At 39.2% G+C, this 22,241-nt stretch overlaps 1 protein-coding gene across 1 annotated transcript in view; it reads left to right on the plus strand.

The window, feature by feature from the left end:
- The window catches only part of ELOVL6 (ELOVL fatty acid elongase 6), a 122,008-nt gene that overhangs the window by 17,785 nt on the left and 81,982 nt on the right, over positions 1-22,241 (plus strand). The window lies entirely within an intron of this gene.

Below are 22,241 nucleotides of genomic sequence, written 5' to 3' on the forward strand. Positions count from 1 at the left end.
AGGACTGCTTTGCAGAGATTTTATCAACCGTGGGCATTGCTTTGAACTCTTGCTTCTTCTGGACTTCATCTTAGAAAAAGATGGGGGGTTGCCATTTGAATACAGGAAAAGTAGTATTTTGGTTTGTTTTCATGTTACTAGTGTTTAGGGAGACCTGCCATTCCATATTAGTCTTTTCCTCTCCATTGTCTCAGCCAGGAAACGAAAGGGCACAGGAGAAAGGAAAGGGGGGTTGGAAGAGAATGGTTCAAAATCATATGGGATACAGTTTTTTTTTTTTTTAAAGATTTTATTTATTTATTTGTCAGAGAGAGAGCGAGCGAGAGCGAGCATAGGCAGACAGAGTGGAAGGCAGAGTCAGAGGGAGAAGCGGAGCAAGGAGCCCGATGTGGGACTCGATCCCAGGACGCTGGGATCATGACCTGAGCCGAAGGCAGCTGCTTAACCAACTGAGCCACCCAGGCATCCCTGGGATACAGTTTTTAAAGGTCTCGGTAAATGATCTGATCTTTTGGTTCTATCATTTCTGTAAATTTAGAAAAAGTTTGCTCTTAAGCTATTAAGTATTCTTTCTGGATGCAAAAAAACCCCAAAGTATTGGTAGAAATACCCTAGAGAATACCCTAGAAATACCTAGAAATACCCTAGAGAAGCAAAAAAGAATATTAAGTACTAAGGAAAATATTGCATAATTACTGTTTCAGGTTTTTTTAGTCTTGATTATTTTTAAGAGTGTTATTTCCTCAAAAGATATTTTTTCTGGAAGTAAATTTAAATATTTAATTTATTAAACATTTGTGACTTTTTTCGTCACCTAAGACAAAAATGTGTTTCTCCTTTCGGGTAATTTTTTTTTAACGATGTTTTCTGCTGCTATAGACATTATTATTTTTTTTAATTTTGAAAACCACCCCCAAATAAAGCATACATAGTTTCATATTCTAGAGCAATGTGCTTGTATCAGCCTAATACCAAAATTACAATTAACTAACCATAAAATGTTTTCACAGCACAATCTCTGGGGATACTGTAGGTGCAGTTCCTGCCAGGAGAGAGTAAGGGCTATATGATTGTATTTGACTTTTAAAAACATTAAAACAAAATTTTTTACATTATAAACTTTTTAAAAAGATTTATTTATTTGACACAGAGGGAGAGCTCAAGTAGGCAGAGTGGAAGGCAAAGGGAGAGGGAGAAGCAGGTTCCCCAGTGAGTAGGGAGCCGGATGTGGAACTCCATCCCAAGACCCTGGGATCATGACCTGAGCCAAGGGCAGACACTTAACCAACTGAGCCACCCATGAGCCCCTCACGTTATAAACTTTTGATAAACTTAAACATTCAGGGGTGCCTGGGTGGCTCAATGGGTTAAAGCCTCTGCCTTCCGCTCAGGTCATGATCCCAGGGTCCTGGGATCAAGCCCCACCCCAGGCTCTCTGCTCAGTGGGGAGCCTTCTTCCTCCTCCTCTCTCTCTCTGCCTGCCTTTCTGCCTACTTGTGATCTCTGTCTGTCAAATAAATACATAAATAAATGCCGTAAACATTCAAATTTTCACATACTATAAATGCATATAAATATTCACATTAATTTTGAAAACAAGCTTCAATTTTAATGCTGTCTAATATGAACATTGTGGTGATTTAAAAAGTAAACCTCTACTAATTATTGGACTTTTTTTTTTTTTAATCGAACGAATATTGATGCTAATCTCTTATTTAGTTCTGCTATAACAATAAGAAGTGGTCAGTGCATTGTAACTGGTGGCTGGGCTCAGATGGGAGATGTTATTTCATGTGAGTAATTTCAGGCAAACCAGACAGTTGTTTTTCTGAACTGGCATTGCCTGGATGAAATAATACTCACAGTGGAGAACTACATGAAGCAAACTTAAAAAAAAAAAAAAAATTACAGTGTTTTTGAGAATTCTATCATGGCTAAAGATGAGTATGGTTGGCCTCGGAGATCTAAGAGTTCATCATCTGACTAAACTTTTCCGTGGAAAATATTTCTTCCCCACAAAGCATTTGGTGTGCAGAACTTCCTTCTTTCTCAGAGATGCTGGAGGGATGGACGAGGTGTCAGGATTCAAAAGCTGGTAAATTGTGCTTATCCTTTGTTCCCACAGTGGAGGACAGAGAATGACAAAACATGGTGCAACTGGATGCCCCTTCCAGGATTAAATTTCCCTTAGTGGAAAGAAAACACAAGTTCTTTTTTCTGTTTATAGTTTCTCCTATGTAGATGGGCTGTAATAGATCAAAGCTGTTTTTCCTTAGGTAGCTACAGTGTAACAGTTCTGTCTTTTTTATATGCCAAGTCTAGGATATTTGGAATATAGTGGCTTTCCCAAATATTCTATAAATTATATTTTCATCGATCTGGGGCCAGACCATCAATAGCTTGCCATTTGTCTTTAGTAGATGAAATTGTTTTTCTTCTTCTTTTATTTTTTTAAAGATCCTATTTATTTACTTGAGAGAGACCATGAGAGAGAAAGAGAGGGAGAACAAGCAGTGGGGAGGCAAGAGGCAAGAGTACAAGCAAGAGGGAGACTGAGAAGCAGGCTCCCTGCGGATCCCAAAACCCTGGGATCATGACCTGAGCCAAAGGCAGATGCTTAACTGACTGAGCCAGCCAGGTGCCCCTTAAAGTGTTTTTCATGTGAAAATGAACAGTAACACTCTTGTTTTCTCATGAGTTCAGCTGAGTTTAAGGTTTACTGTTACATCATTCCTGAAATTGATGTATATGTTGTTCTGCTTTATCAATGAAATTATATGCACACAGAGGCCTAGAATTATGGAGATATACTTATAATCTTTATTTTTTTTTCTAATGATTTTACTTATGTAGAGAGTATTAGGATTTATTTTGATAATGCAAAGACGTGTACTGTCACAGAAGTATTTTTAAAAAGCAGTAAACTTCATTCAGTTGTAGTTTCTTCTTTCAGTGGATAGACCTAGAATAAATAAGTTTTAAATAACACTGTAGAAAATTTAGGAAAGCACAAATAAGCAAAAATAAGAAAATAAAATGTTACCTTGACATAAACACTAACAATTCGGTGCAAATCTTTTTAAAATTCTTTCTTTCCATCAGTCCATTTTTGTTTTTCTTCTTAACAAAAATAGTATGAGTTCATGCCATATTTTTCTATGCCTGACTTTTTTTCCCCTTAATATAGGATGGACATTATTTCATATTGTCAAATACTTCCCTTACCTAATTGTATTTGAGAGAATTATGTTTCTTTATTGTGATATTCCACTTAACATGTGAAAAGCTTGAGGAGACATGTCACTCTTTTTAATCAGTATATTATTTTTTGTCATTTTTAGAAGGAAAAAGAAAGCTAGTAACTTTATTTTTTTTAAGATTTTATGGATTTGTGTGACAGAGAGTGTGCGTACAAGGGAGATGAGAAGCAGAGGGAGAAGCAGGCTCCCTGCTAAGCAAGGAGCCCGGTGTGGGCTCGGTCCCAGGACCCTGGGATCATGGCCTGAGCTGAAGGCAGAGGCTTAACTGACTGAGCCACCCAGGCACCCTGATTATTTCTTCTTAGTTTGTTCATTATACATTTTACTTAGAGTACAAGCAGAAATTAAAAATACATGGAATTTGCACATTCTTAGATTATATGGTCCATAAGGTCACATTAGAAGTATGGAGAAGGGAAAGGAATGACTGGCTAATAGACAAGTATCCTAGAAGCTGATGCACTCAGAAATAATGGTGTTTTTTCACTGCATTAAATTTGGGGATTGACTTAAATGCATGGATATGCCAGCTCTAGGGTAAGAGAGTAAAAATACAGGTAAAGCTCATGGCATATTATGTGATAGTTTCCTGTGCTTTAAATCTATTCTATGCCTGTAGATTTGGCACCTGTGACTACTGCTAGGTCTAATACAGGGAAGCAAATCCAGTCTGGTGAACGTGTGTTGACATTAGGAATGTCCAGCTCAGAGCAGGAGGGAACTGAAGGTCAAGGGAAAAGTCTCAGTAAATCCAATCTGATTCAGTAGGGCCACAGGCAAAAAGAGATGCCATCCAAGCTCTTAATTTTTTCTTTTGATTCATGTTCAGGAGGAACAGCATTCTTCATTAAGAAGATATGTGTTTAAAATGGCTGAATGGGGGGAGGGCGGCACCTGGGTAGTTCAGCTGGTTAAGTCTCTGACTTCTGGCTCAGGTCATGATCTCAGTGTCCTGGGATCACCCTGTATAGGGGTCCCCGCTCAGCCGGAAGTCTGCTCGTCCCTCTCTCTCCCCTCTCTCCCTCCCCTTGCTCGTGCTCTATCAAATAAATAAAATCTTTAAAATAAATAAATAAAATGGCCAAACCGTTTTTGCATCCGCATATTGGGGATCTCTTTAGTTTGCATTGAAGGCAATGTCATTTTATTGGACTCTTTTTATAGTTCAGGGAGTTGTTTTGACAGAAGGCCATAAGCTGAGCGGCACGGCCCATTTAATAACAGGGTAAATTACATTCAGGTGGCTTGCTGCAGGTAGAGAAATCAGGTAAAGAATCCATTCGCACTGGGTCTAAAAGTTTTAGATGTTGGTCAGGAGTCTTTCGAAATGTGTCAGATGTGGTTGTTCCAGGTGGAGAAAATGATGAAAGGGGATGGTTGAGGGTATCACTCGTAACATTAACACATTAATGTAACTCTCAGAGCAGTTCCTGCCATCCTGGGACTGGCGCTCAGCAAACTGGGATTGCGTTCTGCCTCCTTCTCTCATTGACTGCTCCTGGCCCTGGACCGCCAGAGCTACATTTCCCTGTTTGTGTGCATTCTCACGCTTGACTAAGTCACACCCAGCAATTTGTGTTGTCTCAACAGAGAAGCAGGTCGGAGGTGCTATTTGAATGCATAGATAAGCAGATAAAGTCAGTGGATGAAATAGCATAGTATTATGGGGCTGCCTGGTGAGCTTTTTGGACTTCTTAAACAGACCTATAGGTTTACTCAGCGCAGGGCCGAGTAGAGAGTATTGCCTGGACATACGCATTGTGTAAAGTCAGTGTAACTGCAGATTCTGCTCCATACTTGGAACCTGAACAAAAGCAGGTTTGGGAGATCCAGGAGTGTTGTTGGTTTTCCTATGGTTACTATATACCAAGCATAAGGCTCAGATGCAAAAGTCCCTGTATTCCAGGGGACATATGTCCATTGTTCCGCTGTAATAAGACTCTAAAGCTCTTTGCAGAGTTCATAGTATAAGAAAAGAAAAGAAAAGAAAAGGGGAAAGGGAAGGAAAGGGAAAAAGGAAAGAAGAGAAAAGAATGAAAAGAGGAAGGAGGAAAGAATTTTGAGTACATTGGGATAATTCAAGTGTTTATTTTTGCAAGCATTTATTTTAAACCAAGCAAAGTCAGATCACATTTCTTAAGAAGATAATCACTAATCTAAGCAACCAGTATCAAGTATGGATTATATTCTAGAAAGTTCTTCCTTCCCAGGGTTTGATCTGTTGCCTAGATAGATTAGTACCGTCTCTCTCTAACCCATGTTCTTTGTCAGAGGTTCAGTGCATTCTCATTATTTGCAGTAGTTACGTTTCGTAAAGTGTCTGAGAACACTGAATTAGCAAATTCTGAACCATTGCTCGCAGGGGAAATACAGGGTTAGGTTTCTGCAAGCCTTTGGTCACAACAGTTTTGCCAACTGATCAATATATGACCCTGTTTTATGCGTGCTTCTGTTTAAAGACACTTTATTTAATATGTATTGTTGAGTCATTAACATTAAACTCCCAACCGTAACTCATGCTTCCGTGAAGCTCATCTAACACACGCATTTCTCTGTAAGGCACAACCTTCTTGCGCTTAAGAGCACTGGACAGCATTTCAGTACTGGGGGCCGTTTTAAATGGTGAAATCACCAACAAAAAAGCACAAAAATGCAAAAAATGTAGCACCAAGTAGACCAAAAAAGGGACGCTTGTTTACTGTATGAGAGTTGAAACAAGAAGGCAGAGTGTTGCCTTGTTTGACCTTAGCTGCGAACGTGGGCATCGGCAAGTCAAATTATTCACTGCTGTGCACGTGACCGTGAATGACCATGGAAGACTTTGAGTATAGAGTTTGGGGTGAGTGATGGGCTTGAGTGGGTAGGCGAATTTGCAATAATGAGGATCGCCTGTGTTCAGCTGCAGGAAGAAGCATCTAAAGTTCAAGCCTTCATACTGTCCTAGATGAGTCTAACTTACAATGGCAGCACTCAACCTATGTTTAGCAGTGAAAATACTTTTCACAGAATGCTGAGAAGGCAAGTGTCTCTATACAGAGAACTTGTCTTTCCCAATTTACATCACAAAACATGCCTCTAAAGCTGCAGAGTTAAATGTTTATTTTATTTTTTTAAAGATTTTATTTATTTATTTCAGAGACAGAGCACAAGGCAGGGGTGGGGGTGGCAAGGAGGGGCAGAGGGAGAGCAGATGCCCCGCTGAGCAGGGAGCCTGACCTGAGGCTCCATCCCAGGACTCTGGGATCATGACCAGAGCCAAAGGTAGACGCTTAACCCACTGAGCCACCCAGGCACCCCCAAAATTTTATAAAAGCAGATAACAATTAGGTCAAAAAATTATTGTGGTTTCCTAAGGGAGAATCAGGAGGGAATTTCAGAAAAAAGTGGATAATTGCAAGCATGCAAGCTTAGACACACACACACACACACACACAGTGAATCCTTTGTCATTGCCTTTATGAATGTAGAAGGTGATCGAAGCGTTTGCTGGAAATTGAAACATTTATTTGAGGATTTCTTTGGGGCATTTATAAGGATATTAGCTAACAGTTATTGAGAGCCTACCATGAGCCCACGGAGGGCTTTGTGAATAATTGACTCACTAACTCTCCATTTTATACAATCTGCTTTATGATTGGGCGTGTTTTGCAACTGAGGAACCTCAGGCACAGAGAGGATGAGTAACTTGCAGAAGGGCACAGAGCTGGTAATCAGTAGAGATGGGCTTCAAACCCAGGCAGGCTGGGTCCTCTAGCTATGCTTTATATACTCCCTCTCCAATTTTGGCTAATGACCCCAGCACTTATTGGAAAGATCATAAAAACCATTCCAAAGACCATATTTTAAAAGGGTAGTGATGGGTGGGAGAGTGGATTTCATTTTGTTGAGGAAGCCCAGATCATGGGAATATATCACATGAAACAGAGTCTTTGAAAAAGTTCCGATTGTATCTTTTGAACTGGACTCTTATTCTAATGGTATATAGCAATATAATGCTCATATAACGAGCTAAAAATACAGACAGAAAATGCTGATTCATTCTTGAAAACTTCTTTTTTTTTTAACTTGAGTAATCTCTTTCGTGTTTACTTATATTTCAGGCTCTATTCATAAAGTAATACAAAGGCAGGTTCTTACTAAAACATTAATCTTAATTAATAAACACTCCCTAACTAGATCTTCCAACTGGAATCAAGCATTTTGTGGCAAAATCTAGAACTTTGTGCCAAAAATACAAGAAATGACTTTTTTAAATCGCCTGACACTGGTCAGCACCTAAAGACCTCAAAAAGTTTTACATACAAACAATAAGAACAGCCTTAAACTTCGATGTGGGCATTCTGTTCTGATGTCTTTAAAAAAAAAATAAGAACTCTACATATAGATTTTTCAAAAGATGATGTGTGTGAGTTACTTGTATGTTCTTTTTTTTTTTTTTTTTTTTTTTTTAATTTGACAGACAGAGATCACAAGTAGGCAGAGGGAGAAGAGGAAGCAGGCTCCCTGTCAAGCAGAGAGCCCAACGTGGGGCTCGATCCCAGGACCCCGGGATCATGACCTGAGCCGAAGGCTGAGGCCTCAACCCACTGACCCACCCAGGCGCCCCTTACTTGTATGTACTTGACAGAGATCAATTATAGTCAAGAATATTCTGATGGTGGGGCACCTGGGAGGCACAGTCGGTTAAGCATCCAACTCTTGGTTTTGGCTCAGGTCATGATCTTGGGGTCATGAGATTGAGCCCGTCATTGAGCTCTGTGCTCAGCGTGGAGTCGGCTTAAGACTCTCTCTCCCTGTCCCTCTGCCCCTCCCCCTCCCTCTCAAATAAATAAATAAATCTTAAAAAAACAAAAAAAGAATATTCTGTTGGGAAGGCCTTGCATCCCCCTCAAAAAAAAAAAAAAAAAATACACCTTTATCCTCCAAAAATCTTTGGTAGACCTTTGTGTCTTACTAAAATTATATTACTGGAGAATAGATCTTGGCAGAAAAAGCACATCATGTATGGCCAAGGGGGAAAATGCCTGCTTACAAAACAGCAAGACCAGTTTGCAAAACATACACATATTATATGTATATACATATACAAATATATGCACAATTTTAACTGTGTGCATATCCGAATTCTAATCATGATCCTTTTGAAGATGGGATTAAGTTTTACTCCAGGGACCCAAAAGTGTGTCTCAGACCACGTAATACGTTTTTGCCAGTGGAGAGACCTTCAGATGCCTTGGTCTTCAGCAGCTGTGTGCATCTAGGCCATTCCATCTGTTCTTGGGTCAAGCCAGCTGGTTATTACTAAGAGATCGTAGTGTGCCCAATAGGCAGGAGACAGGCAGGCGAAAGGAAGACAATGTCCTGTGTTTGGCAGAGAGACCTTTTGTAAATATCTCAGTCTGTTGGAATTGTGATCCATTCAGGAAGGCAAATCCACTTGCAAAACACAGGTAGGATGTCGTACGGCCCAGCAAATGCTCAAGTGCTATAATATCACAGAGGGAGTTATAGTAACTCGGAAAAGAAAATCACTATGTAGTGAGATGTGTAGGATGATTTCCTGAAGGGGCAGGGGGCCTTGAGAGCTTGTAGTTGGATTAACAAGAAGGAGGAGTAGTGGGAGTTTACTCTGAAGGTTGCTAGCAACAACCTCCCGTGTGTTGTCCCCAGTGCCAACCCCGACAGAGTACAGAGTGCTGAGATGGAGAAGTGCCTTCCAGCTGTTTTCCATCAGCCAGGGCGAAAGTAGAAACACAAGAACTCAAGACAGTTGTTATCTGAAAAGAAAGGTGGGTGTGTATTGCTCAAGAGAGCTAGTTGATCTTTCTGGCAGTAAAGGACAAAGCAAGGTCCTCGACCAAAGACTTAAAGTGACCACTGGGGGAAAGTCAGTGATACAACATCAAAGAACACAGGAGAGCAAGGGCCAGATTAACACGACTAAAGTCACTTTCCAGTGCTCTTACCTGAGAGCAGGCTGGAAGTCACAGTACCCAGGAGAATCAATAATACTGACTTTATCTTCCCTGAAGATCAGCTCTGAGCTGGACCTTTGCTGATAAGCTGGACCAGTAGTGCCAGACTCTGTGTCACGGAGGGAGGAGGTGGTATGGAAAACAGGATCCCCAGTTGACAGTTGGTGAGGAATACAGAGAAGCCATTAGAACAAGTATGTCCTTCTTGCTTGAGAAAGCCACCCTTTCTTCCCACACTCCCTGATGAGCCGAGGGGGTTTAGGCAGAGAATGCAGGATTGTTCTTGGCAGTTCTCGAATTCTCTCCCATGTGTGGGTAAACAGTCGGTTTTTCCAAAGAGGTGTTAATCGGCATTGTCTACGTACCTTATTTGAAGCATCTCTGATAATCCTGACAGGAATCCTTATAATTGTTATTTTATAGTTGAAGAAACTGAATCTCAAAGAGGTGATTAATTTACCTGTACCAGCTAGCGAGTGTGTGACTGATCTGGGATTAGAACTCAAGCAACCCCAGCTCCAGAGACCAGAAGCCACGCTTGTCTTTCATACCCACTTTGCTGCAATGCTAGGAAAGCACAGGAGTTGATCAGCTTTAGCCGCTGAGAGGAGACGCAGCCCAGCCCAAGTGAGGTTTACGTGGAGTTTGTTGGGGGGAAGGAGGCTGGATAGGTGAGGGTCCACTGGCAACTCGGGAACCAAACTGAGGAACTGGAGTAGCTCTGGGGCACAGGAAGGAACCACATAAATCAAGGATGAACAAAATGGTGGAACTTCCCTCTTCTTTCACAAACCCAAATAATATTGAAGATGAATCATATGAAACTACCAGTATTTTGACCTGTGAAATGGAGATATCATATGGTTCGATGGAAACAGATTCCCTAGTATAGTTTTATTCTTCTTATTTCACCAATATTTTCACCTGAGAGAGTCCTGGAGACGGTTGCCGTTTTGAGTTTATTGTTTGCAGACACCAAGCAAACAGTCTGTATTTCTTGTCCAACTAGTTAGAAGCCAGTTCTCTCTCTCTCTCTTTTTTTTTCTGAATAAAGATGAAACCTGCTGCGCGAGATTTTAAGTTTGCCATAATTTGGAAGCACCTCATAAAGATTGAATGCATAGAAAGGCCATGCACTGCATTACTTTTCAGAGCTCCTTGCTTTCATCAAACACAAGCAGCCCACCAACCTGCCCTCCATCTTGTTTTCCTTCTTCCTACAAGTCTTCTTGGCATCTCTAGAGCACACTTACGGTGATAGTTGCCTTTTGCGAATGTGTGTATCTTGTGCTGGGGTCCTTGTACTCATGCTAATGAATGCAGTTTCCCTTTTTCTTTTTCTGAGCCAGAAACTTCCCTTCCTCCGCCGAACTTGTTCTTAGAGAAGCCGTGTATGAAAGCCTGGCACCTGTAGATTCAGACTTACCAAATCCTAGTTATGCCCTTGCCACGGGATGGTTTAGTGAACTAAGCACTGTCGTTAAGATCTCTGGGTCTCCATTTCTCAGTTTGAAATTGGGATAATCAGATTGGGCTGTGGTTGGGACTCCTTGGTGGTTCAGTGGGTTAAGTGCCTTCAGCTCAGGTCACGATCCCAAGGTGCTGGGATCGAGTCTGGTGTCAGGCTCCCGCTCAGCAGGGAGCCTACTTCTCCATCTGCCTGCTCCTCCCCCTACTTTTGCATTCTCTCTCTCTCTCTTATAAATAAAATCTTCAAAGCAAAACAAAACAATTTGAGCTGTGGTAAGGACTGAACTAGAGAAGGTGGGTAAATGGCTTATAAAGTGCCCAGGACTTTTTCAGACCTTCACAAAGGGGAGCTTTCGCTGCATGACCATGGGCATCTGTTTTCGCTTTGCTTTGCTTTCAACCTAACTGTGCTCTTAATTGAACGGTATTTTTTAACTTCCACAAAGCATTCAGAAACATCGTTAAAACTCTGCCTAAAAACTTTTCATGGCTCCCAAACTGCCTGCTCCATTGATTCAGATTGCCCACTTTCAGGTTTCCCACTCGGATACAGAAGACTTTGAAACATGACTTCAACTCACCGTTCTGAATTTATGGTCACTTTCCCCCTTTTCCTATGAATAGCTTATACCCCGGCATTTTTCAACCACTTCCTATTCCGTATGTATTTCCATCCCATCCTTTTCCTTTGTGTCTCTTAAACTGGAATATCTGTCCCCTTTCCTTACCTTTTTTTTTTTTTTTTTTTTTTAAGATTTTATATATTTATTTGACAGAGAGAGCACACAAGCAGCAGGTAATGGCAGAGGGAGAAGCAGACTCCCCACTAAGCAGGGAGTCCAATGCAGGGCTTGATCCCAGGACCCCCAGGATTGTACCTGAGCTGAAGTAGATGTTTAATCAACTGAGACACCCAGGCGCCCCTCCTTTCCTTACTTTTAAAACTTACTCAGAAAGCTTAACTTGACCCCATCACCTTTAAAAAACCTTTGAAAGTTTTTTAAATGGTTTTGATATTTGCAACCCCTAGCTCTTGTTTACCTCTGGCCGCTTTTCTTGTAATAAGTTTAGTTATGATTTGTGTTATTACCCTTATCGCATTTTATACTCACATTTTGACTTGTAATCAAACCTGCTACGATGTACAGTAAGGTCAGGAACTATTTGCAGAATTCCATTTACTCACCAGACACTGTTTCAGGGCAAGGCTCTTGCTCTCATGGACCATACATGCCCCTGGGACAGAGAGGCATTAAACACATAAACAAATACATAAACAAAATAATGTCAAGTGTTGATGTGTGCTACAGTGAAAACAAAGGCACCTGGATGGCTCAATCGTTAAGTGTCTGTCTTCAGCTGAGGTCATGATCTCAGGGTCCTGGGATTGAGTCCCATATCGGGGCTCCTTGCTCAGCGGGGATCACGCTTCTCCCTCTCCCTCTGCCTGCTGCTCCCCTTGCTTGTGTTCGCCCTTTCTCTCTGTCAAATAAATAAATAAAGTCTTTAAAAAAAAATAACGTTAGATGTTGAGTAAAATAACAGCGTGATAGGAAGTAACCAGGGGCCACATGGAGCTCCATGTTTTTAGTCAAGGCTGGGGGGCTGGTAGGGAAGACTTTTCGAAAAGCTATCATCTGAGATGTTACCAAATGAAAAAACCATGCTAGCCCTGGAAGCATCTGGAGGAAGAGTGTCCCAGGCAGGACATAATCAATACAAAGCCTTCATCAGATCAACTGTGGCTTGGCACCAGAGTTGGCATCTGCTTTCTATTTTGTTTCCAAACACTGCTCAGATATTGATTGCACATTTGTGTCTTGTTTGGTTGTTTGGAATTCATTGTATTCTCAGTGTAGTTCTGTATTATTTTTACCTATATGATTGGGTTCATATATGGTCACAGGAAGCCAGTTTTTCTCTGCACAGCCTTGGACACAGAACATTTCATTTAAATCCTAGCTCTGCCACTACTTACTATGGGGTGACCTTCAGTACATTATTCACCCCTTCAAGACTCATGTTCCTTGACTTGAATGAGTATCACAGGAACTGCTTTTCAGAGATGTGAGGATCTAATTAGGAAATGTATATCAAGTGCCTGGCTTGGAGTAGAACTTCAGTAAAGAGTAGAATTTACTACGTCATGCATCGCGTTTGGGGAACCTTAAAACATGTTCTTCATATGGAGTTGTAAAACCAGATTCTAAGCTTGTGTTTCTGTAGCACTGCAGTTAGTTCCCGTGGTTAAGCATTCATCCTTGTGAAGTTTTCATCTTAAGGCAGATTCACTCCTGCTGAGAGCAGAAGTGTTGCAAGTTTCTGGTGAAGGAGCCTGAGCTTCCCACATGCCCCAAAAGGAGCTGCTTTGATAAAGGAACTAAGGTGTTAACAGTAGAAGTCGAAACATGTTCAGTGAGGTGGAGAGACTACCACTAGGTCTGTCTATCTGTCTGTCTTTTTTAAAAGATTTTTATTTATTCGACAGCCACAGTGAGAGAGGCAACACAGCAGAGGGAGTGGCAGGAAGAGGAAGAAGCAGGCTTGCCACTGAGCAGGGACCCTGATGTGGAACTCGATCCCGGGACCCTGGGATCGTGACCTAAGCCAAAGGCAGATGCTTAATGGCTGAGCCACCCAGGCACCCATAGGTGTTTCTTTAACCAAAATGTAACTCAATTTGCCTTTAGTCCACAGTCTAGATAGAAACATTTCAAGAGCTCCTATTTCGTATTTGTAGCAGGGAGATAAGAGGGAAAATGGGGGAAAAAAAAATTCTGGTGGAAAAATTTCTCCAAAATATCTATATTCAGAAAAACATTTCATTACAGCTCCTTGAAATAACCATATTAAGACTTTACTGAGTTTAACTAAAAACAAGAGACAGTTGGGTAATTTGTTGTCTATTATCTTTATAATTCGGCTGTGGATAGTCCATGAAACTATTTATTTAACATCCTACTGTTAGCATTCTTCTTCTTTATTTTTAACTTTAATTTTTATTTCTTAAAAAATAATTAAAAATAGGCATGATATAAAAATAAACATTATACAAGGGCACGTATGGAAAAGGGTATCCAGTGTAAAGGAACATATCGCCTTGCAAACCACAATGCCCTACCCTGTGGATAACCAGCGTACCCTTACAGCTTTATTCTATGCATGTACAGAACAATTACAAATACAATTAGCTTCTCATTATTTGTGATAGTTATGTTCTATAAAGTCACCACAAACAGCAAATTATCAAATGCAAAACCATTACACATATTAGGTTCCTGAGAGCTCCTGAGCATTTTCGACAACTGATTAGTACTTAACCTTGTTTTATGGTTATATCTGTTTGAAGATATCGTATTTAATATATATTGTTCATTCATTAACATTGAACTCACAGCTACTAGCACTGCAATGCATGCCTCAATGAAGCTTATCTAACACATAAAGTTTCTCCATCAGACATATCACAGCCTTTGCTTAGAAACATCAGACAGTATTTCAGCACTGAAAGTCATTTTAAACAGTGAAATCCCTAAGAAAAAGCCACCAAATTCAACAGATGTGGTAGTAAGTTAGATCTTGAAAGCGCACTTCTATCCAGTATGAGGGCGAAACAAGAAGCAGAGAGAACATTGCCTTGCTGGACCTTAGCTGGACATGTGACTGTGTCAGTTAATTCACAATTTTTTTTTTTTGCCACTCTGTGCATTTCCACGAATGACCATGAAAGTGGTGTGAGTATTGATTTGGGGGTTAGAAATAAATTTCAGGAGCACCTGGATAGCTCAGTCGGTTGAGCCTCTGACTCTCGATTTCTGTTCCCGTCATGGTCTCAGGGTTGTGGAATTGAGCATGTGTGTGCCCAGTGTGGAGTCTTCTTCTCCCTCTCCCTCTGCTCTCCCCGCCACACCCATTCTTATTCTTGCTCTCTCTCTCTCTCTAATAAATAATAAATAATAAATTAAATATTTTTAAAAAGAAATTGTAGTGAGTAGGAAAATTCGCAAATACAGAATCTGCAAAAAACAGGGATCGACTATTATCTTTTTCTAATTGTAAAGACACAGATGGTAGTATCGATAGATAATGTGCTGCATCCCCTTTCTTCACTTAACACATCTTAAACATATGTGATACACATGTCCATATATAATACATTTCCTTAAGAAGAGCTTTTGAATTGTATATTGTCATAGAAGCTGCAGTCCTCCGTGAGGTGGACATTTGTGTTGTTTGCAACACTTAATTATTGGAGAGTTCGTGTATGCAGATCTGGAAGAAACACGTGGACTGAATTGCATGCCTCCATGAAGACTGTGCATTATACATTCCTAAAGCCATTTTAAGAGGGTTTGGCATTCTTTTACAAAGCAACGCGTTTTGCTGGTAGTACTAGATAATGGTTTGAATTCTATCTTAACACCGATCTACTGTGTCGGAGGTACCGTTTTACCAGTTTTCCAGTAGGCCCAAGAATCTACTGACTAGAAAACAATAGTTACAACTTCTAAAGAGTGAGTGTATGAGATACTCAGTTCCTTCCCTCTCTGTATACCAATATCCCAACCTTTATATTTGATACAAAACTGTGCTCAGTGCTTCACGTGAAGCAACTTGTCGTTTTCCACTCTAGTTAAACTCCCTGTAGAAAGTAGTGTGTTTCAAAAGTCCACACACATTGTAGCAACATATGGGCAACATGGATGTTCTCAGTATTTTATTGTTAGAACAAGCCTAGAGAGGATAATTTGAAGAGATTAAAAATATCTGCAACTTTACTCCCATGAAGTTGGTATGGATCCAAACTGGTAAAATGGCAGAGCTGTAAAATTATTTAATAAGATACCATTTTTCAATCCCTGCCTTCATTTTAGTAGCAGGAGATAGACCGTAAATAAGTTAACCATGGAGTATATGGTTATCTGCCAAAGTTTTTCAGTGTACATAGGTTTTTCCCCAGGACAGATCTCCCCTTATATGTGTGCCTAAAGATGCAGGTGCAGGAACGTTCTTTGAAGCACTGGTTGTAATAACAAATAATTAAGGGCAGTCTAGGTACCTTCTACTACAGAAATGGTTTAATAAATTACAGCACAATGAAGTGGTGGAATACTATGAAACCATAAAATGAACAATGTCAAACCCTAAGTGCTATCCTAGAAAGACCAAGACAAGGTACATTGTTAAAGATAAAGGCAATTCAATTGTTATATGCATCCGTGTCATGTGTTGTTAAAAACACACACACACACATTAAATTTTATTTGTTTTCCTTGAGGTGCCAATTTTTCCATTGTTAAAAGAGGTCTTACACATTAGTAGGAAAAAGATAAATAACTCAATAATATGGTATGTAAAAGGCATAAATTGAAAGTTCATAACAAAGGAAATGTTTCTTAGCCATGTCTTTCGGGAAAAATGAAAAAAATGTCTAAATGAATTTGCAACTACAAAATAAAACAGCAATGAGGTATCACTTTCACCTTTTCAGTTATAAGAGATTAAATTTTTTGAGCAATCTCAAGGCTCGAGAGTGTGGGACAATGTTGGTGGAAATATAAATTCCTGTACTTTGGGGAGCCCTTTTGGAAGCTAATTTTGCATTCTCTATCAATTGTTAAAAAGACTAAGGTAGATTCTTGTGCTGATGTGAAGAGATTTCAAAGGTACATTGTCATAAATGAAAAACATCAAGATACACAATAGTATTTAAAATAGGACTCCTGGGCCCGTTGGCTGGCTCAAGTCATTGGAGTGGGTGGCTCTCCGGGTCAGGAATTTGAGCTCCACATTGGGTGTAGAGATTGCTTAAATAAATATACTTTAAAAAATAAAATATGACTTTTTAAAAAGTACATATGTATATATTATATACTAATATGTATAAAAATCTGAGGAGTGGAATTGGGAATCCGTGGGAATGGGAAGGAGACTTGACTTTGACTTTGTACTTTTCCTGTATTACTTGACCTTTTTTGTTTTTTACCATATGCATGTATTATTTTTATAGTAAAAATGAAATCTCACCAATTTAAATGAGAAAACATTTCTTTTTCTTCATACAATCAAGCAAAATAACTTTAGCCATCAAATCATTGTTGTTGTCCTCACCTATATTATTGACTGGTGGTCCCCTGTCTTAGAAATCCCTTGCGATTAAAAGGTTTCATCCGTATTGTTCTCCTGGGTATGCCCTGGTAGCTTGGCATATGGTAGGCATTTGATAACAGTTTGTTGATTGAATAAAGGGTAAAAATTTTTAAGAGATTTTTTAAAATTTATTGGACAGAAAGAGCACAAGTAGGGGGAGCAGCAAGCAGAGGGAGGGGAAGAGGCAGACTTCTTGCTGAGCACAGAGCCCGCTGCGGGGATCAGCCCCGGGACCCTGGGATCATGACCTGAGCCAAAGGCAGATGCTTCACAGACTGAACCACCCAGGTGCCCCTGGAAACATTTTTTAAAAAATGTTTTTAAAAAAAAACATTTTTTAAAAAAAAGGAAAACATTTTTAATAAAGTGTCCAATATTCCAGTACCACCATCATTCTGGCAGGTACATTATTGTCTCTGTTTATAGGTAAAGTAAAAAAAAAAGGTGTAATGTCTCAAAGTCAGTCTGGAAGTGACTAGAATAGATATGTGAAGTGAGTTTAGTATTAGAGCAGAGGTTAAGATTTTATGAGTCATAACTATTTGTTCAACTTAACGTATTATCCAACTTCCTGGTCATTAATTTGAGAGTATTTGTTAAATTTTGTCCTGGCTCTTGATAATTCTTGATAGTACCTCTGGGAAACAGAAAAATGTGAATGCATGTGAAGTTTTTCTTCATCAGAGCTGTGCTTCTGTCTCAGTAAACAAACTAGAGGGAAAGGAATGTGTTGGGTGATTCCATGAGTGGCACAAAATGAGTTACCTCATGTTTGGTTTAAAGTTGAAATGGGGTTGAATTATGGATCATCCATCTATACAATGGTCCATTATGCAACCTTATATTTATTTCCATGGGTGAATATGTACTGACATGGAAAGATGTACCCTTATCTAATATAAAGTAAAATAGAAATGTATACTGTGATTAAATTTTTGTAAGTAATATATATATTAATAAATTTGTCAAATTGTCAATAAGTGCAAGAAAATAATGTAAAGATTTTCTTAAACTGTGCATTAAAGCATAATTAACTAGCTTGGTAAACTTAGTTTTCAGTGAATATATGCATGAACTTTGGTTTTCCTATTATAGAAAAGTTTATTTAATCCTTCCTGTTCGCAGAAAAGGACTGGTGATTAGATGTCACAGTATGAAGCATTGACTGTTAGTCCACTTCATACCTTCATGAGTATATATACTTCCTACTAACCTTTACTTAAAAAAAAAATTTACTTAGCAACAGAATGAAACAAAGTGTCATGTTAATTCAACATGTACAACTCTGCAAGATGTTTTTATATCCTCCATAGCAGATAGGTAATTCCTTGAGGTGTTTGGCACTCAGGAAATGCTTATTGGGTCACTGTTGGTTTTCTTCTCAAAGAAAGGTAAGATATGGAGGCACCTGGATGGCTCAGTGGGTTAAGCATCTGCCTTTGGCCCAGGTTATGATCTCAGGGTCCTGGGATGGAACCCTGCACCGGGCTCCCTGCTCAGTGGAGAGCCTGCTTGTCCCTTGCCCTCTGCCTGCCTCTCTGTCAACTTGTGCTATCTCTCTGTCAAATAAATAAATAAAATCTTTTTAAAAAGAGAAAGGTAAAATATCTTTTAAGAACTACCTTACAGATTACTCATTCATTGCCCCTGACCTGCCTTCTCAAATACTACGTAATAGTAGTTTCGGTATCTGATCTGCTCAAACCAGATATTTGTACTTTACATTGCATGCCAAATTATTTTCCTATTATGCTTCAGTTAGCCATCACTTGGGGAGGGGAAAAGTGAAGTGAAGTTGGTGGTTATTTGATACTAGCGGTGAATAACATGTTTGAGCCTTTCTCTTACTCCCTTCTAACCTAGGCTTTGTCCTTTCCACAAAGAGGCTAAGGGGACCCTGCCTTCTCCTCTTGGACCACTCTCCTCTCCAAATCTTCAAAAAAAATAGGTCGTAAGACGGATTGGCCAGTTTGCACAGGGTGTTTACAGACCAATGAAGTGAGTGAGGAAAAGGCATCTCTTACCAATGAAAGATTTTTAGGAATAATCTTGTGCTTTCCATGTGAATGTTGTTTTTATTTTGGTGATGTATTTTATTCCAAGGCAGACACTTATTAATCAAATGTTTATTTAATTAACCAAGGAAGTATGAAACGGCTCAAAGAAACTAATTCAATCCCTCTGTCTCTTCTTTCCTGAAAAAGAAGCATGTGTTTCATCACACAGGGAAGCCCCTTTCCTGCCTGTTCACGTAAGTCAGTAAACTGTAGACGGAGCACAGCCGGGCGTGGACATCTTAGACAAGCCCTTCCCTTTCCTTATCCCCTCAGCAGCGGTCCTTCAGGGAGACTCACATCCTAAGTCTCTAGGTCACTTGTTCCCTAATCCTCTTTCCTGACGTGTCTCCCACTCCAGAAAGCATCTTAACACTGCCCGATTATTTAGATTTTACCAACCATGCCGTGTTCCGCAGCAACGGCTGGTCTCTGGAATCTTCAAGGTGCCTCTTCTGGAATCTTAACTCTTCCAGCAGGTTCTAGTTTTCTTTTGTCTTCCTCTTCTTTTTCTGTTCCTGTCTTTGTCTCTTCAGTAGGTATTCACAGAAAGGAAAACAGGCGTGTTTGGAGGGATGCCCAGTAAGGCACTCTTCCTAAGAGAATGTTTGTTCAGTGTCTTTTTTCACCGCCTGTGTGTTTCATTATTCCCACACGGCATTGTAACAATGAGCATAGTGGTTCTTTGCATGAGTTCCCACGTAGTAATCACCTGGGAAGCTTTTACAATCACCTGAGCAATCATCTTAGCATCTCTGGAGGTGGGATCAAGAGGTTTAAATCTTCCCCAGGAGATGAAGTAATGAGAACCTGTGATTTAGGAAGATACTAGAAACAAGTGTGTCTGTTTATCTGCTCAAGTGATTCTGGTCATCTTAAACATACGGGGAATACGGATCTATTCCTTCATGGTGTACTGAGCTGTTTCTGGGTTCAGATATGAATATAGGAACCAGAACAACTTGGGTCTCTTACTCGTGTTATAGAAAAAAATCATAAGTCTTCTAATGAATGCCTTTGGCATAGTTAAATCTTGAAATTCATGATATACATTTTAAAACTTTGATTTGGTAAAATATTATCCAATGTATGATAAAATGCTCTTAAATATTTGGGTAGATTTATAGGTTTTTTTTTCTATTATAAACAAAGTTTTGCTATAAATAGAACATTTCCTACACTCTTAGTCCCCCAAGCTAATAATTTTTGGTGCCAATATTTTTAGATAAGTTTTTTATGATATATCAAATACTGTGTGACTAAATGTAAACATTTCTAAAACCACAAAATCATTAATAAATATATTAGGGTCACTATTTAATTTTGAGCAAGCAATTATAATAATTTACCATTTGAAAGACATTAAGAAGTACAAGTTTTCACATATGTAAACATGTTCAATATGTACTTAAAATCATATCTTCATGGAATATTTAAAATTGTTTACCAGTTGTACTCAAAATTTGCTGAAAACATATTGGTGTTAGTAAAGTATATTACATCCCTATCATGTATATTAAGTACCTATCATGTATTTAGAATACATGACTCAATTCTCAGAATTGAGTTAATTGAGAATTAATTCTACATAGGAGGATAGTACCTCCATTCTCCTGATGAAAGAGCTATGGCCCAGTCACAGAATCAGTAACTGTCAAACATGCTGGATTTTAGCTTAGATCCCTTTTTCTGGCAAGCCCTTCTCTTTTCTCCTTCAACCGCATGTTTGTCTTTCCAGCTGCTAGAATAACATTTCTCCTCCAAGTTGTATCACAAAGAAGACATGGAGTTTTAGGGCTAGAGAGTGTCATGGCACACGGTTCTCCATCTTGCTCAGTACGTTGCTGCTTCTCTTTCATGCAGCACCGAGCCATCTTGTCTACCCAGCGGTGACTGCATAAGACAGAAGTTGGCAGCTGATAAAAAGCTCAAACAGAGGGACACCTGGCTGACTCAGTCAGTAGATCATGGGACTCTGATCTTAAGATTGTGAGTTCAAGCCCCACATTGGATACAGAGCCCACTTAAATAAATAAATAATGAATGAATGAATGAATGAATGATTTTTTTTTTTTTTTTTAAGAAATTCAGACAGGCTTTGGGTTTGATGATAAAAAAAAAATAACTGAGGGGGCACATCAGATGTTAAGCTGAAAAAATTAATATTGATGACAATGTCTAGCACCTTTTACATTTCTTAACTTTTCTGAGTAAAAGAGGAATTGGTAGTTTTAGTAGACAAGTCTGTGCTTTAGAATAAAATTATGGTTGTTAAAGAAAACTATTTCTGTTTCATTGCAAATGAGGTAAAGAATGCTGTTAGGTCAGTGGAGACAGCTAAGCCTTGTAAAGCTGCTTACTTTGCATTAAGAAACTACAAAGTAAGAAACTGCCCATTATTCCATCTCTAGAGTTATTTCAGGAATGGCATTGGAAAATTCAGTGGATCTCATCTTAAACAAAGATTTGTTAGCTTTGTTTAAATCTGAAAACCGCCCTTAAAAACGGGAAGATTACAGTACTTCTCACTTAATTATTTACATAGGAGCATAAGGTTTAAAGTTTTAAATTTTCAAAACACTAAAAAGAAAAACTGCGTACTTTAAGAATGAAAGTGGAGGATAAAATGTATCAACAGTTTATGAATCTTAAAGGAGCGTTTATTACTTTTTACTTTCTTTACCTGGCGTTTTCACCTGCCGACCATTGTGGATTTTATGTCAAGGAGTGAATAATTGTTAAAAATTCTACAGATAGTATTTCTCTTCCTGTTGCACTATCAGTTGGGTTTTACCCTACCATCTAATAACTATCTATTTATCCCACTATCAGAGTGTAAGGCACTCAAGAGAGACCTGTAGGTGGTAAATGCTGTCATTCTGTTTCAAAGAGAAATATTTTGTGTAGGAAATAGAGTAGTAAGTAAGGTCTCAGAAGTGATACCAACCACCTGCTTTCTACAGAATGGTATATTTCTACTTTTACTGTAATCATAATTACTTATTTCTATTAGTATTATTATTAACTTTGAAAAATCTTCTCCATGACACCAGGACATTTTCCTAATACACATTTGTTTGTAATTGTTTCTTCATAACTGTCAGTGTTCTGGCTGCCTACTTACAAACCAACATGGGCTGACCGTGACTTTATAAAGCGATCAAGGGCATAACAGAGAAGTAATTCATCATCTACTATGTCCTCTTTGCTCTCTACTAGACCGGTATCCTTATTCATGGGAGGGCCACACAGGTCTGCCATCCTCGTTTTGAAAGACAAAAAATCATCTTTGCCAATTCGAAAAAGCAAATTTTGAAAGAACCAAATGTTCG

The sequence above is a fragment of the Mustela nivalis genome (assembly GCF_964662115.1).
Source record: "Mustela nivalis genome assembly, chromosome: 4".
Taxonomy (NCBI): Eukaryota; Metazoa; Chordata; class Mammalia; order Carnivora; family Mustelidae; genus Mustela; species Mustela nivalis.